The 16,606-nt window shown below is 38.9% G+C and overlaps 1 long non-coding RNA gene across 1 annotated transcript in view; it reads right to left on the bottom strand.

Moving 5' to 3' along the window:
* Positions 1-8,822, bottom strand: part of LOC143034141 (uncharacterized) — a 78,286-nt gene extending 69,464 nt beyond the window's left edge. The window contains exon 1 of the long non-coding RNA XR_012967230.1: positions 8,248-8,822. This is a non-coding gene — a long non-coding RNA (uncharacterized LOC143034141). The remainder of the gene's footprint in view (positions 1-8,247) is intronic.
* Between the last annotated feature and the right edge of the window lie 7,784 nt (positions 8,823-16,606).

The following is a 16,606-nucleotide window of genomic DNA, read 5'->3' as shown; positions in this document are numbered from 1 at the left end:
GTCTCACGTGAAATATATTACATCCTCTCCTTATCCCTCAAAAAAAAAAAAAAAAAAAAAAAAAAATCGCTTGGCGTTAGTCAAATTAGATGTATAAGACTAAACACAAACTGAGACGCAGGCGACACAGGCGACGCAGCACAGAGTAAAAGCAGACTTCCTGTTGCCGAATGTACAGTTTGAACTTCTCTCTCATTTAAAATGCTTCTAGATGTACTACCTCAGCATTTCAAGTGAGAGAGAAGTTCAAACTATACTTCAATTCAGCAACAGGAAGTCTGCCTTTGCTCTGTGCTGCGTCGCCTGTGTCGCCTGCGTCTCAGTTTGCGCGTAGGCTAAAGTCTTCAATAGTAGTGAAACGGGGCCCGCCGTAGCTCAGTTGGTAAAGCGCTCGTCTGGTAATCGTGTGTTGAATCCGGCGTCGGTTCGAATCCTGGCCGCGGCGTAGATGTCAGGAAGGGCATCTACTCTGAGTAATGGCCCCCGAAGGCTGCTGACCTCGGACCTGAGGTGACTTGGTGACGTCACTGTGTGTGTGATCCATTAAGCCCCAGTCACACCTTTGACAGTGACACTTTTGTTTCTTTCATGGTTAGCGCCAGGCTATTTCATGACGGGCGAGCTTCATTCCAACTTCATTGTCTTGAATTATTTCTATAAACAGAGGAACAGTACAAATCAGCTGGTCGCCGGTGGTCGGAAACAGGTCGTATGTTTGGTGTGACTGGGCCCTCAGCTTCCTCCGGGTATCGTCACTGCAAGAGTGGCATCATACCATGGAGGACACCGTCTTTCCTGCGTTCGAACAGTTCCGGACCACCTGCAAGTTTGAGGTCCGAGCGGGTACCAGCCAGCCCCGCAAACTACGAAAAAGAAAGAAAAAGCAGCGAAAGGGATCCGAACATGAGATACGGATCCCGAACGGGTACCAGCCAGCCCCGCAAACCACGAAAAAGAAAGAAAAAGTAGCGAAAGAGATACGAACAGGAGCTACGGATGTCAAGAACCCACCCTACTCCCCAGGTACGAAAAGGAGTTGAAAGTAAGAGATATCATTGGTTCCAGGATTGCAACACGTTGCAACATGTTGCAACAATCTAGGGACAACTACTCGGCAGACGACCAATCCAACATCGTAAGCAAGCAAGGAAAATAGAATTTCTAAATAAATAGCCAAACAACGTAGAAACAGCAGTATCATTTAATCTCGTCTGTCTACAGTGTGTGTATAATACTGCATATATATGCAATGAAATCACAATAAACACGTGATTCACAAAATGAAAAGATTGGTGACCGAACGTTTTCGTCTATTCAAGACATCTTCAGAGATACATCTTCTTACCTCTGAAGATGTCTTGAATAAAAGAAAACGTTTGGTCAGCAACCTTTTCATTTTCCAAGTGTTTTCTGCATATGCATACATATATATATACATATATATATATATATATATATATATATATATATATATATATATATATATATATATATATTGCTATGAAGGTAAGACAGATGAGTGAAAAAGTTGGTAGAAAAACGCGGGTTGGAGTGAGACGTTTCGACTACAAGTCTTCATCACTCTGAAGAATTGTGGTCGAAACGTCAGGAATATAGTGTTCTCGCTCCAACCCGCGCTTCTCTACCACCTTTTCCACTCATATATATATATATATATATATATATATATATATATATATATATATATATGTATATATATACATGTATGTATATGTATATGTATATGTATATGTATATTATATATATATATGTATATATATATGTTGTGTATCTTTACGACATTGAATTTTTTAGAAACTCTCATTTTCATCAAGGCCATATATTAGTTCGAATCCTTAGGCAGAGCTTCTAATATATATATATATACATATATATATATATATATATACTGTATATATATATATATATATATATACATATATATATATATACATATGGATATATATATAAATACATATATGTATGTATATATATATATATATATATATATATATGTACATATATATATATATACATATATATACATATATATATATGCACTTATAAATATATATACATATATATATATATATATATGTACTTATAAATATATATATACATATATATATATATATATACATGTATATATATATATATGTATATACATATACGTATATATATATATATATATATATATACATACATATATATATACATATATATATACATATACATATATATATACATATATATATACAGATACATATATATATATATATATATATATATATATATATATATATCTCATATTCACACATACATGAAGTATTGGAGTATTAAGGGCCAATTTGTCTTCGACAAGGGAGACGACTCATAGTGTTTGTAAAGAGAAAATGAAGCTCTAGCTGAGAAAATGTGAGAAACCTGGCGAAAAAATACTACTATCATTCCTATTTATATAACCTGTAAGCAAACAAATTTTCCAATTTAAATTATTTAAGACTGGTCGGATAGGAATGCGTGAAAGCATTCGGGGAAAAAGTGTTGAACGAAGAGTCCTAATATAACCTCAGATGATAATATGAAACATAGACAGCGGAGAGAATTTGTCAAAACTATTGAGGTTATCACACTGGGCTATATTTCCTCCCACATCCTACCTCCAACCTCCATTTTGAAGTAACCGTCAAGCCAAAAATAATTTAAATTATTAATGAAAGAAATATGCTAAAACAGTCATTTTCTTGTCAAACTGGGGAGAGGGAAAGAGTAATTTCCAATGGAATGTAGGGGATGAGGCGAAACAAATAAATATTACACTAAATGTATGTAGGACAACAAAACGATCAGTAACTCACATTAGGAATTCCACAAATATATCTAGAAAACCAAAATTGATAGGATCCCACACTTCTAAAATATTTGATTTGATTATTGAATGACTTCTTCATTCATTTATTTCCCTTTTTACGACTACATTATTATTATTCTTTATTAAGCAGATGTAATGGGCATAAAACTGACTACGAAGAGAGACTTGGAGGCAAAGAGCTGACTACTTGAGAGTAGCGCGAGTGCAGACGACTTATTACTACACTCTTTGTGCTTCAAGGAGTCTGTTCAGGATGTGGCATACGTCGTGAGCCATGTTGCCAAATCAACCTTAGTACATACCTCTCTCTCTCTCTCTCTCTCTCTCTCTCTCTCTCTCTCTCTCTCTCTCTCTCTCTCTCTTATTTCCCATTTATGTGCTATTTTGTTTTGTTTTTAATATTCTGTATATAGTAAAGGAAGTTATATAGTACAATGAGTATCCTTTTTTAGGATTATAACAACAATTTTAATAAATTCTATGACATGTGGCAACAGCGCTTTTTCTCCATGTTGCCACATCGAAGTGTCATTGGGTGACAGGTGACTGTGACGTTCCCATAACTAGTGGTCAAATTGGCACCGTCGCAATCGGGGGAATTCCTACTTCTGACCCACCTTAAACGGACTCTTAAGAGCGCAAGAGGGCGTGAAAGTAAAGAGCTTACTACTAAGAGGAGCGAACGTAATGGTAAAGAAGTAACTACTAAGAGAGGCATGATAGTAAAGGGCTTACGACTAAGAAGAGCGTGAAGGCATAGAGCTTAGTACTAAGAGAAACGAGGTAAACATTTCGAGATCTACTGAGCTGAAAAATATTGATACGTTCGAGGTTAAAAAAAAAAGTAATCGGAAATAATTCCAGTTCACCAGTAATTAAAAAAAAAAAAAAAATAGATTTTACAAATGAGAACTATCTCCTACATACATACAAATACCAACGGCGTCCTCCCCCCTTAAAAGAGAGGTGGCCAAAAACAAAGGCATAAAATCCACTCCCACCCATTCCATCCCCACATACTCCACTCCCATTCACCCTCTCCCCTCCCTTTTATTTTCGCTCCTCCTGGATGACGGGTCATCCCTGCATCTCGCCCGTTGCCCTGGGTCAGGAGCAATGTATCAAGACACTGCACATCCACAGCAAGTCCGATTCATTTAATCGGCGACCCCCCCCCTCCCTCTCCGTTACCTTATGCAGAAAAAGAGAAGACAGGGAGAAATCCCTTCGAGCTACGTCAAAATATCATTTACACATACTCCTTCACCCCCCCATCCTCCACCCACTCCCTTCCATGCATCACAGCATCATCCATACACAACCATTCTCCACTCACCCCTATCTTCTGTCTTTCCCCTTTCTCAACAGATATTCCCCTTTTTCCCAATGCCCCTTTTACCCCATCCATCCATCTCATCCTTGGTCGCCCCCTCATGTTCACTCCTTCCGCCTCTGCCTTCCACACCTCTTTTACTAATCTTTCTTCACTCATTCTTTCCATGTACCCAAAACATCCCAATACTCTTTCATCAACCCTATCTCCCAACTCCCTTTCCACCCACGTTCTCCTCCTCACCTCCTAGTAATCCCTACCATACTTCTCAGGTATTTTATCTCAAACACATTTAAACTCCTCTCTTCCTCTCTTATGTCCCATGTTTCTGCCCCATACAGTGTTGTCGCCACAATCACTCCTTCATACAATCTCCTCTATTCCTCATTACTCTTTTTAATCCCCCCAAGGCATTTACTTGCTTCTCTTAATCTACACTTTACCTCCACCTCCACTCCTCCCTTTCCTGCCACATTCGCACCCAAGTATCTAAAGCTCTCCACTTCCTCCAGTCTCTCTCTTAATACTCACTTCCAATTTGCTGCCGTAGTCTCCCCTTGTACATCTCATCACCTTAATTTTACCCACATTTATCTTCAATTTCCTTCTTTCGCACACCTTCCCAAACTCCGTCACTTCCTTAGTCCCTCCTCTGATCCTGCTACAAGCGCAATGTCGTCAGCAAACAACAACTGGCTTCTCTCCCACTTTTCTCCATTTTCTTTAACCATCTCCAATCCCCGGCCCATCACCCTTGCGTTTACCTCTCACACAACCCCATCCATGTATAGATTGAATAGCCAAGGCGACACAACACATCCCTGACGAAGTTTCACCTTTACTACCTCAAACCACTCACTCTCTCCATTTCTAATTCTAACACAGGCTCTACTACTCTCGTGAAAATTCTTGACTGCTCTAAACAGCTTTCCTCCTAGTCCTATATCTGCAATACCTCCCATCTTGCCCTCATGTCTGTCCTGTCATAAGCCTTTTCCAAATCCATAAAGGCCCAAAAAGCATCCTTACCTTTTCCTAAAGTTTTCTCACATATCTGCCTTACCACAAAATCTGATCTACGCAACCCCTACCTGTCCTAAACCCACACTGCTCCTCACCAATTACTTCCTCTGTTCCTCTCCTAGTCCTCTCAATCAAAACCCTCCCATAAGCCTTCCCAACTACATTTAACAAACTGATCCCTCTAAAACTACTATATTCACACTTGTCCCCTTTTCCTTTGTAAAGTGGTCCTATACAGGTACTCCTTCAGTCCTTCGGCATTCTACCCTCTTTTAGACAAACATTAAACAACTTCACCAGCCAGTCCACCATCACTGTACCTCCCTCTCTTAGACCTGCATGACACCCATCCAACCTAAGTGCCTTACCTGCTCTCATCATTTTTATAACTGCTTTCACCTCATCTTTCCTTATTTCTCCTCCATTTTCCTCATTCATCACTGTCATTTTCTTAGAGCTTCCCACTGTAACTACCTTTCCCTCCCTATCCTCCTCCACATTTAACACCTCCCTAGAATACTCTGCCCATCTTCCTCTTACTGCCGTCTCTTCCTTTATCATTTCTCCATCTGCAACTTTTACATTTTTTTCTCTACTTGGTTCGCCTCTTCTTCCCCTCTTAATTTCCTTCCAAAACATCTTTTTATTAGTTTAAAAAAATTCTGTCATATTCTTATCCCATTTCACATCTGATCTCCTCTTTGCCTCCTTTATTTTATGTTTTAGTTCTCTTTTCTTTTCATACCTCTCATATGATTTTCTCGTCCTATTTTATAATCAATCTATGAATGCTTGCTTCTTCTCTTCTACAACCTTCTTAGCTTCATCATCCCACCACTCACTACCCTTCCTTTTATTACCTCCTATCCTCCTTGTTCCACCCAACATCTCTTCACACCTTGTGACTCCCTCCTTGAACTATCCCCATTCCTCCTCCACTCCTAGTTCTACTCTATCCTTCACTCCCTCCCACTCCTCTCTTAGGTTCTTCCAGTACTTCTCCTTTTCTCTCTCATTTAGACAGTTTACTCTACGCATCTCCCTATCTTCTGCCCTTTTCCTCTTTCTCCATCTATCCTCTACTCTTAACTTGCCTTCCACCAAAAATTGTCTGATATTCCCCTACTCTCCCCCCTTAGAATATGTGCATTTAAAACATTTCCTATTCTTCTCCTGGTTACCAGTATATAGTCCATTAAAGCCCTATCTACCACCCTTACATCCACCACCCTCTTCCATGTATACTTATGATGGACTTTCTTCCTAAACACATCTCCACCATCATCTCTCCACTACGATTTTTCCTAGAGCTCCACATTTCCTCCAACTACTCCATCTACTGGTTCATCTCCTTCCCTAGCATTAAGGTCTCCCAATACCACTACATTGACATTTCTTCCTGAACCCTCTATGCACTCATTTAAATCTATTAAAAAATCGTCCTTTTCCTCTACACTCTTCTCACTACCAATTTGACCTTCATCCACTTTAATCTTGAAGAAACCTCCTTCCACTCCACCACGCGTTTATCTACTTCTTCACTTACTATCTTTTAATTGAATAAATTGTTTTAGTATGTTGGTCTCTACTACTTGTTCATATATACAAACAAGATAAAAGACAAAATATATAGGTTATGGGAACAGAAACCAAAGCGGTTCTAAGAAGTACACGCGTTGCTCTTGTTATCTCGAGTGATCACCTAACCTATTTTTTGTGGTAATGTTCAAGATATAGGATTATAGCAATGTTATGCAATATTAATAAGAATTATTTATGAAAGAACTCAACAATGATTCACCCTTCAAAAGTTCGTTTTTTTTTTGTTTTTGTTTTTTTTGTTTATCAGACAAGTATTCTTATCAACAACTGAAACATTAAATCTGATAGGACCCCGGGAATGACTATTCTGAACTCACGAATACAACGGGACAAATTGGTTTATCCATGTATTTTGAATGGGTAATCTAAGTTTAAGAAGAAAACAGGCAAGGGCTGGTTTACCAACAGAATGATTAACGAATGGAATAGAGTTAGTAACCATGCAGTGAACGCTGAAACTATTGGTTGCTTTAAGAGAAGATGAGATAACTCAATGAATAGGGATGATAAGTAGTAATGAACATGGAACTGCATAGTATAGGCTTTATTGTCTCTTGCAGTCTCATCCATTCTTATGTTAGTTTATTACGTTCTTATTTGATTCACGTCATGTGACTTGTGACTACCCTTCCCACAATCGGAAGCACAATGGGATATTTTCTTCACACATCCTACCTCCAAGCTCCATTTGAAAAACTAGAATAGGACTTCGCTTATAGAAATCTAGACTTCTCTAAGAACCTTTCAACAATATGTCTAACATTCGTATAAGTTCACAACCTCTTGTTCTTCATTCAGCTTTGCTGTATATGACGAAAAAATAATTTGATATTTGGAGATTTGAAAAATAAGATATTGTAACCAAAATCGTTTTTATGCAAACGAACTCTCAACTGTCGGCGCTGGTGAAGCCCGTGGAAGCCCAGTGTGATAACCTCTTTGATAGTCTTGAATCATTTTGGTAAATCTTGATGCAGTTAGATATATGTGGAGTGCTATTTATCTGGGTTAAAGAGAAATGCCCTGGTGCAAGGATGTCATATCAAAGAATATCAAGATTAAGACCACAGGTAAATTAATAAAGATTCAAGATTATTAGAAAGTTTTGATAGCCGAATGACCTGAATAATGTATACATTTTATGGCATCATCGTAACCCCACGTCATGACGTCATATCGTTAGTTACCTTTCCAAAGAATGTCAACATTGCCATATACCCTGACACTGACTCTTCTGTGTCCCTACGCGATTTGTTTCTTTATTTTCTCTGTCGCCAGGTGATTTTATTTACCTGAAGAAAAATCCCTGGAGTCTAAAAAATTTAATACAAATGTTTTGTACCTTTGCATTTGGGAGTAAGGAACACAACACGTAAAAACTTCCACTGGAGAAGTCAATGTACCATGCACTACATACCTATCGGGTAAACACGCTGGACAACGCCGAGATAGAGGTGCTCCGTTGTCACACCTGTCCAGGTCGTTTTTGCAGGTGTTGAGACGTGCACGTTGTGGTAATCCAAATCTATCTGGAGAGGTGTAATATAAACAACACCTAATAACACAAAATGTCCGATATTCACAGTTATTTCCTTCACAAGTGTCTAATTGTCACTACCACCAAACATAACTACATCCTGGTAAAGCACAGTTAGATGGTTGAGCCAAATGCTCGTTTAATATTGGCGCATGCGCACAGTGGAACAGGCAAGGGAGGTCCATTGGTCCATAAAGTGAGCAACCATTTGTCATGTAAGTTGCAACCAATATTTTTAGGCATTTGGATAGGTTAGGTTAAGTTAGGTTAGGTTAGCTTAGGACAGCTTAAACTATTTCAGGTTAGGTTAGGTTAGGATAGGTTAGGGTAGATTAGATTAGGCTAGTTTAGCTTAACCTAGACTAGTTTAGGTTAGGTTACTTTAGTTTAGGTTAGGTTAGGACAGGACAGGTGGCGCCAAATATTCTCTGAACTCCACAGACTACCACCACTCTGACAACGATACAGGTCGAAGGCGTCGTATTCTTAACAGAATGACTTGGAAAAACTCTCGTCTTGATTTTATCGCGGCCCGGGGGTGCGCGGGGGACCTTGGGTGAGTCCAGACACTCTCTGGATTTGGCACCGAGTGAGTGGCAATGGCCGCGCCAACCATCATGGGGCGTCCGTCATGGATACATGCGCGTTGGCACCAACACACACGTACGCACGAACATGCACACGCGTACTCTTTTGTGTACGTGTGAGTGAAGTAAACGTGTGTGTGTGTTTGTGTTTGTGTGTGTGTGTGTGTACATACATACATACATACATACATACATATATATATATATATATATATATATATATATATAGATGTATATATATATATATATGTATATATATATATAAATAATGTATACATATAATGTATACATATATATACTTACACATATACACATACACATGTATACACAGACACGTATACATATATGTTTATATGTATATATGCCAGTACATATAAATGCATATACATATATGTGCATTGTATATACTGATATTTAGACAGACAGGGTCACTGAGCGCAGTGGTATAATGAACAGGTAATTGGGTGAACGCTTTAGCGAATGCAACAGTAATTGAGTTTGTGGAGTGTTAAGCTACGCCTTGTTTATGCACACACGCAAAGCCATCCCCCCCCCCACCTCCCACAATCCCCCCGCCCCCCTTTCACCACCACCACTATCATCACCATCACCAACATCATCACCACCATCATCATCACCACCACCATCATCATCACCATCATCATCACCACCACCACCATCACCACCACCATCTCCACCACAACCACTGTCGTTGGGTCCATCTACATGTACATATAATCTATGGCCTCCCCCTTCCCCCCGCCCCCCACGGCCGACTCCGTTGACCTGTTGGCTGACCCACGCACTGAAGACTTATCGTGACGGCCATCGCCGTATAAAGAAATTAAAGTTTCTTTTTCTCTTTTATGTAATGAGTATTTCTTCGTGACTTCCAGGGAACTGACGTGTCGTTGCCTTATCGTCGCATCGTTAACCACCAGGTGGGAAGGTCTGGCGTCGATGACAATTCTAGATCTCCAAAAGGCCATAGGGGACCCCTAGAGACCCGTGGACCCGAAAATAGATTGTTAAAAATGTAGAAAAAAATAATAATAATGATAGTAGTGATGATTGATGATGATGATGATGATGATGATGATGATGATGATGATGATGATGATGATGATAATAACAACAATAACAGTAATTATAACAATATCAATAATAATGATAATAATAATAATAATATTATTATTATTATCGTTATCTTTATCATCATTATCATTATCATTATCATCATTGTTATTATCATCTTATCATCAGTTATCATTATCATTATCATCATCATTGTTATCATTATCATTATCATCATTGTTATCATCATCATCTTCATCATCATTATTATCATTACTATTATTATTACTATTGTCATTATCATTATCATTATTATCATTATTATTATTATTATTGTTATTATTATCATTATTATTATTATCATTATTACTATTACTTTATTATTATTATCATTATCATCATATATATTAATACGATAGCGTGTGTGTTATTTTGTGTGTCACGCTTCTCGAATGGTTGAAATAAGGTATTTTTGTTCCGTAGACTTTATTATTATTACTATTATTGTTGTTGTTATTATTATTATTATTATTATTATTATTATTATTATTATTATTATTATTATTATTATTATTATTATTATTATTATTATTATTATTATTATTATTATTATTATTATTATTATACGATAGCATGTGTGTTATTTTGTGTGGCACGCTTACATCAAAAGCAACGACCTTCCATGGTGTCGAAGTTCTCGAAGCTGCCGAAGTTCTCGAAGGTGCCAAAGTTCTCGAAGGTGCCGAAGTTCTCGAACGTGCCGAAGTTCTCGAAGGTGTCGAGTTTCTCGAAGTTCTCGAAAGTGCCGAAATTATCGAAGGTGCCGAAGTTCTCGAAGGTGCCGAAATTCTCGAAGGTGCCAAAGTTCTCGAAGGGGCCGAAGTTCGCGAAGGTGCCAAAGTTCTCGAAGGCGCTGAAGTTCTCGAAGTCGCCGAAGTTGTCGAAGGTGCCGAAGTTCTCGAAGGTGCCGAAGTTCTCGAAAGTATGTCACGCTTACATCAAATGATGAAATTGCAGCAATATTTGTCGGTGATGATGGAGCACCTCCTGTCCAGCGTGACATTATAGTGTACCCTGAAGGACAACAGAGGGAGAGGATATCCTACCTCTCTTGCCATCTTGATGCAATGATTTACCCTCTTCTCTTTCGTGTAATTTACACGGGTTCCGCTAGTTATTATTATTATTATTATTATCATTATCATTACTATTGACAATAATAATAATAATGATTTTCTAGACACTCATATGACAACACTTGGCTGGGGTATGTGCCACGCAAGCGAGTTTCTTTCCTCAGGCCGGCTGGTGTAGAATGTAATACATAATACACGATTTTATTCAGTCTCGAAATATATAATCCTATTTTTTTTTCTTAGAAATAGGTTTACAAATAACCAAACAATCCCCATAAATTCCCTTTATACATTTTGTCCTTGCTAAAACCAGATGGTATCATTTGTCACAACACGGTAAGTCCCCGGAACGACCAGGTAGCATACCATCTCAGTGACATTTATTCGTACATATTCCTTTCTGTACTTTGTCTTGATTTGCGCCAAACAGACGAGTTCATTAAGCAGAGTTGGAGACCATAGGACCAAATAGGTCGTAGGCCTTGTTCACAGTACCGGTTTGCGGTACCGCATAGTCAAGAAAAAAATGCACAGTTGTGTGCGAACGCCTCCATTGACTTACATCGTAATTGAACCGCTAGTGTGAACAGGGTCTTTATAGATTTCCTACGAGCATCAGCTAGGTCGTACCAGATGAGGGGCATACACCAGGATGAGCTTAGCTGCTGTTACATTTGTCCTGCGCGCTTTAGGGACTGCCGGGACAGGGAACAGTCCTTGCTGGGAGCAGGAGCGTATTTCGGGATTCGAACCCGGCTGACCTATCCTTGATCCCCTCCTCCTCTCACTGCGGTTGTTTACTACATTCCACTTGCCACAGAGATGTCAAGGAAGGGTAGGTCAAGATAGGTTAGTTTATATTACATTAGGTTATGTTATGTTACCTTAGTTCGAAATGGGCTAGGTCAGGTAAGATTAGAATTGGTTAGGTTAAGTTAGGTTAAGTTAGGCTAGGATAGGATAGGATAGGTTCGGTTAGGTTAGTTTAGGTTAGTTTAGGTTAGGTTAGGTTAGTTTAGGTTTAGATAGGGTAAGTTAGGTTAGGTTAGGTTAGGTTAGGTTTGGTTAGGTTAGGCTAGGTTAGGCTAGGTTAGGTTAGATTAAGTTAGGCTAGGCTAGGTTAGGTTAGGGTAGACTAGGTTAGGTTAAATTTGTTTAGGTTAGATTAAGTTAAATTATCTTAGTTTTAAGCACCGATTCCAAAGTCGGGGGAAGGAACCCTTTGTAAAGAACTTCAGTCTCGCGCAAAGAGAAGGTGACCAGCGAGAATCCGGCACTTAATCTCGAATGTCATCAAAACCTTGGTTCCTGACAAACACCCTTTGAGGGGCGTCTTTCCCTCGTAAACACGCAACCCGCTTTGCTTTTGTTTTATGATTTTTCTCTTTTAGATTGTCATACATTTGTCAGATACCAAAATTCGCATCAGCAATCTTGGCAAAATGAAGACGACTATTAAAGGAAGTCACACATTAACAAGAATATAAAAGTTAGGAAATGATGAAGACCAAATAATTCAATTAAACTTGAGAATGATTATTATTGCTTTTGTTAGTATTGTTGTTCTTGTTTTTGTTGTTGTTATCATTATCATCATTATTCCAGGGTAGCAAAATTGAATACAAGACGACAATATAAATGAAGATAAAGAAGTTTACGAGACCACACAAAGACAAACCTGGGACTCCAGAATGTTGCACAGTAATTTGACTTGTTACAAAGTCGTCCAACTTAATACAGATTCTCCTTATTTGGCATATCTGTCAGGTTAGGAACCAGTTGAGTTGCTTTGCTGACCTTTGTGTACTTTCGATCTAGCTTATATCTTTCACTCTGTGCGGGGACCATACCCCTTGATGCATATTCCCGTCTTGAAGGAATTGGAATTTTTTTTATAATTTTTCGCCATCTTTTCATCTATGTCGTAAAAAATTACCTTAATGTTCTGCAGCAATTCGTACGTTCCTCACACAATCTTAAGAACGTAAGAGCATTTGTATGAAGGAGATTACAAGAGACCATAGGGCCTACACTAAGCAGTTCCATGTCCATTACCACCTATCATCCCCATCCATAAAGCTATCTCACCGTCTCTTAAAACAACCAATAGTTTCAGCACTCAGTACATGGTCACTAAGTCTATTCCATTAGTTAACCACTCTCTTGGTAAATCATTCCTTGTATTCGTAATGGATTTGCTTCACAAGAAACAGTTTAATAATGGTCTTTTGGGTCATTGCCAATTCCCAATTATTCTTTTAACCGACATTCTTTCTCCAATTTTGGGTGCAGCCACATGCCCCAATACATTCATGTCAATGCTTACATTTTTTAAGTGACATTTATTTTCCAATCTTTGCTCCAGGCATATATACACCAATACATTAATGTCTGATTATATATTTTTACTTGTATGCGTGGTGAGGACGGAATTATAGTGTGCATGTGTGAGTGTGCGTGCGTGCGTGTATACCGATCCCGGTACTGACAGGCTGCATGTTGTTTATCATGACCCTATCTTGATGAATTCCGCTCGCCTCTGCTTCGCTATGCGTACTATATTACCGCCCTTGAAGTCTTTTCAGTTAGTCGTGCAGTCATTAATACTATTTCTAACATTCCACAAAGGTCTCTCTCTCTCTCTCTCTCTCTCTCTCTCTCTCTCTCTCTCTCTCTCTCTCTTCCCCCTCTCTCTTTACCTATCTCTCTCTTCCCCCTCTCTCTTTACCTATCTCTCTCTTCCACCCTCTCTCTTTACCTATCTCTCTCTTCCACCCTCTCTCTCTTTACCTATCTCTCTCTTCCCCATTCTCGTTGTTTCCCTCTTTCTCTTTCCCTTTCTCTGCCCCTTTTCTCTCCCCCCCCTCTCTCTCTATCTCTATCTCTCCGTATGTTTCAATTTCTCTGTCTTTCTTGTCTCTAGATCGAGGTCGTGTTCAATGTAGCAAATTTAGCTTCGTTATGATAGTCATCTTAATGGCTTGTGGGATCTTTTGAAACTAGTATATATATATCTACTACATTCTCACAAGTATTATCATTAAATCGAGACTTTGTCAGTAATGATCTTCGTCATCAAGTTCTTATTTTTTTCTTGGATTTCTCTTCGCTTCTTGACTTAGGACGATACATCTGATGATGAACGAAAAGAAAAAAAAAGTCGAATTTTCTATTCAGGTGAATAGAACTCGTCTGTTGAAAGAATGACACACTAGCACATACACACACACTAGCACACACACACACACACACTAGCACACACACGTTTTGTATATTTATGAATACGCACACACACACACACACACACACACACACACACACACACACACACACACTGTTACGAATCTCGCTCCCCTATCTGACTTGCAATAGATTAAGTATTTGGGATAACTCAAATAGAAATTGTAAAGTTGTCAGACTCGTAACACATAGTAAGAGTGAATGGGTGACTGAGTTCCCAAGACCCCATGTCTTTGGGAAAACTCCAATAGAAATTACAAGGTCGCCACTTGATTTTATTAAAATCAAGAAAATCAAGAAAAATGAAACGCACAGAATAACGTTTAACACTATTCATTAAAACTCAACAGGATACATGAAGGATTACGATCACTAAACTTCAAGTGTGTAAATAAGTTTACATTCAAATGAGTAAATATATTTCAAAACAGAAGATTCCCGCTCGAAAACTTTTAACGGGGGTGAAAGAAGATTAATTAATTAATTAATACTTTACCAACGAAAACACTGTCTAAGTCACTACTATAAACATTTAACACCACTACATGAAGCACTAGTGGTGTTACTAGCTGAGTTATTGTCTTAAGACTAATACAGGGGGAGTACAGAGGACTTACTTCAGCCGAACCCCTCCGAGGCAACACCTTTACACTTTCCCCTCTACCCTCAAACTGAGACTGACACGCCCAAGTCGCCCTGGTTCTGCTTCAAAAAACCCTCTGATTGGCCCATAGGAATTGCGTCTATGGTGGTTGAACCTCATTGGTCAATTAACTAAAAACGTTCTCCTTCGTTCTAGGCTGAGTGTTAGAACAAATACTCCATTGAGTAGGTTTTCCTTCCCACGCGTCCTCCCGTACTCGTCCTGTAATCTGACACTCCACGTAATCGCGGGGTGTCGTTATCCAAGCAATAAAACTATTCCCACCTTACATATATGGGAATATATGTGACAACACACACACACACACACACACACACACACACACACACACACACACACACACACACACACACACACACACAGTGGTAGCGTTCGCGGCCGCCACTACGGTGGTACGGGTTCGAATCCTGCCCAGGGCTAAAATAATTTCAGTATCGCTGCACTGCGAGTCGTTACTCCAACTCTCGTGGGCGGGGAGTTGGAGTTGTGTGTGCGTGTAAGGTCACAGCATTACCCATAGATCGGTCATATATGAGCTCTGAGCTCTCCTCCGGGAGGGAAATAGCTGTCAATCACAAGTCCGACACGTGATCCAAGACCATGGTTAATCACATATATATGTGTGTACGAACATAACGTTTCTCTCAGGGTTGTACCCAAATCCGAGTTCGAGCCCAGACTCAGGATGTAATGTGTGATGTGTGTGCGCATGTGTACGTATGTGTATATATATATATATATATATATATATATATATATATATATATATATATATATATATATATACATATGGTACATATGTGTGTGTGAGAGAGAGAAGAGAGAGACTGTGTGAGTCTGTGTCTGTCTGTTTGATTTACTATGGTCTTGGATCACGTGTTGATCTCGTGATCGACAGATATTATCCTCCTTCATGAAATAACAAAGTTCTTATACTGACCGATCTATAGGGAATACTCGTACTGTGACCTGATGAACATGCACGCCCTAACTTGTTCGCGGTCGCGCGCGCGTGTGCTATATATATATATATTCAAGTAACCCCTTAGGAAAAGGGAAAACACGAAAACCCCAAGCGCTTTCGTGTATTTCACATTTCAGTTGTGAAATGCTCCGATTTTGTACTCAATGTTTTGGACAAACAATTGAGTAATGATGCGAAATGTGCTCTGGGATATGGGTTGAAATTCGTTGCCTAAAACCAAACTGTCATTTATGTGGACATAGCTATAAGAGTTTCTGCAATTTGGAAAAGTTCGGCGACGTTCCAACAATGGACATTAATATTTGTAAAGGTTTTGTGCACTATGGTTTATCCACGCCATGCCCTCCGTGTATGCCTAAACGTTTCTTGACTGCTTTCAAGAACTTAAAAAAAGATATAGACTTACACATTACGAAGGCGGACAAAAACGACTACGCAGAGAAGATGAGAAAATAATCAAGTGATGAGGAAACTTATACGAAAATCTGTGAGAACCCTTTAGAAAGTGTTAATAGTAAATTTAATAAGAACCTTGAGACATTCTAAGAAGGAG

This window comes from Oratosquilla oratoria, chromosome 17, assembly GCF_046742065.1.
Source record: "Oratosquilla oratoria isolate Oo_2021 chromosome 17, ASM4674206v1, whole genome shotgun sequence".
Classification (NCBI taxonomy): Eukaryota; Metazoa; Arthropoda; class Malacostraca; order Stomatopoda; family Squillidae; genus Oratosquilla; species Oratosquilla oratoria.
The sequence above is the reverse complement of the archived record's forward strand: the minus strand, read 5'-3'. Positions and strand labels throughout refer to the sequence as shown.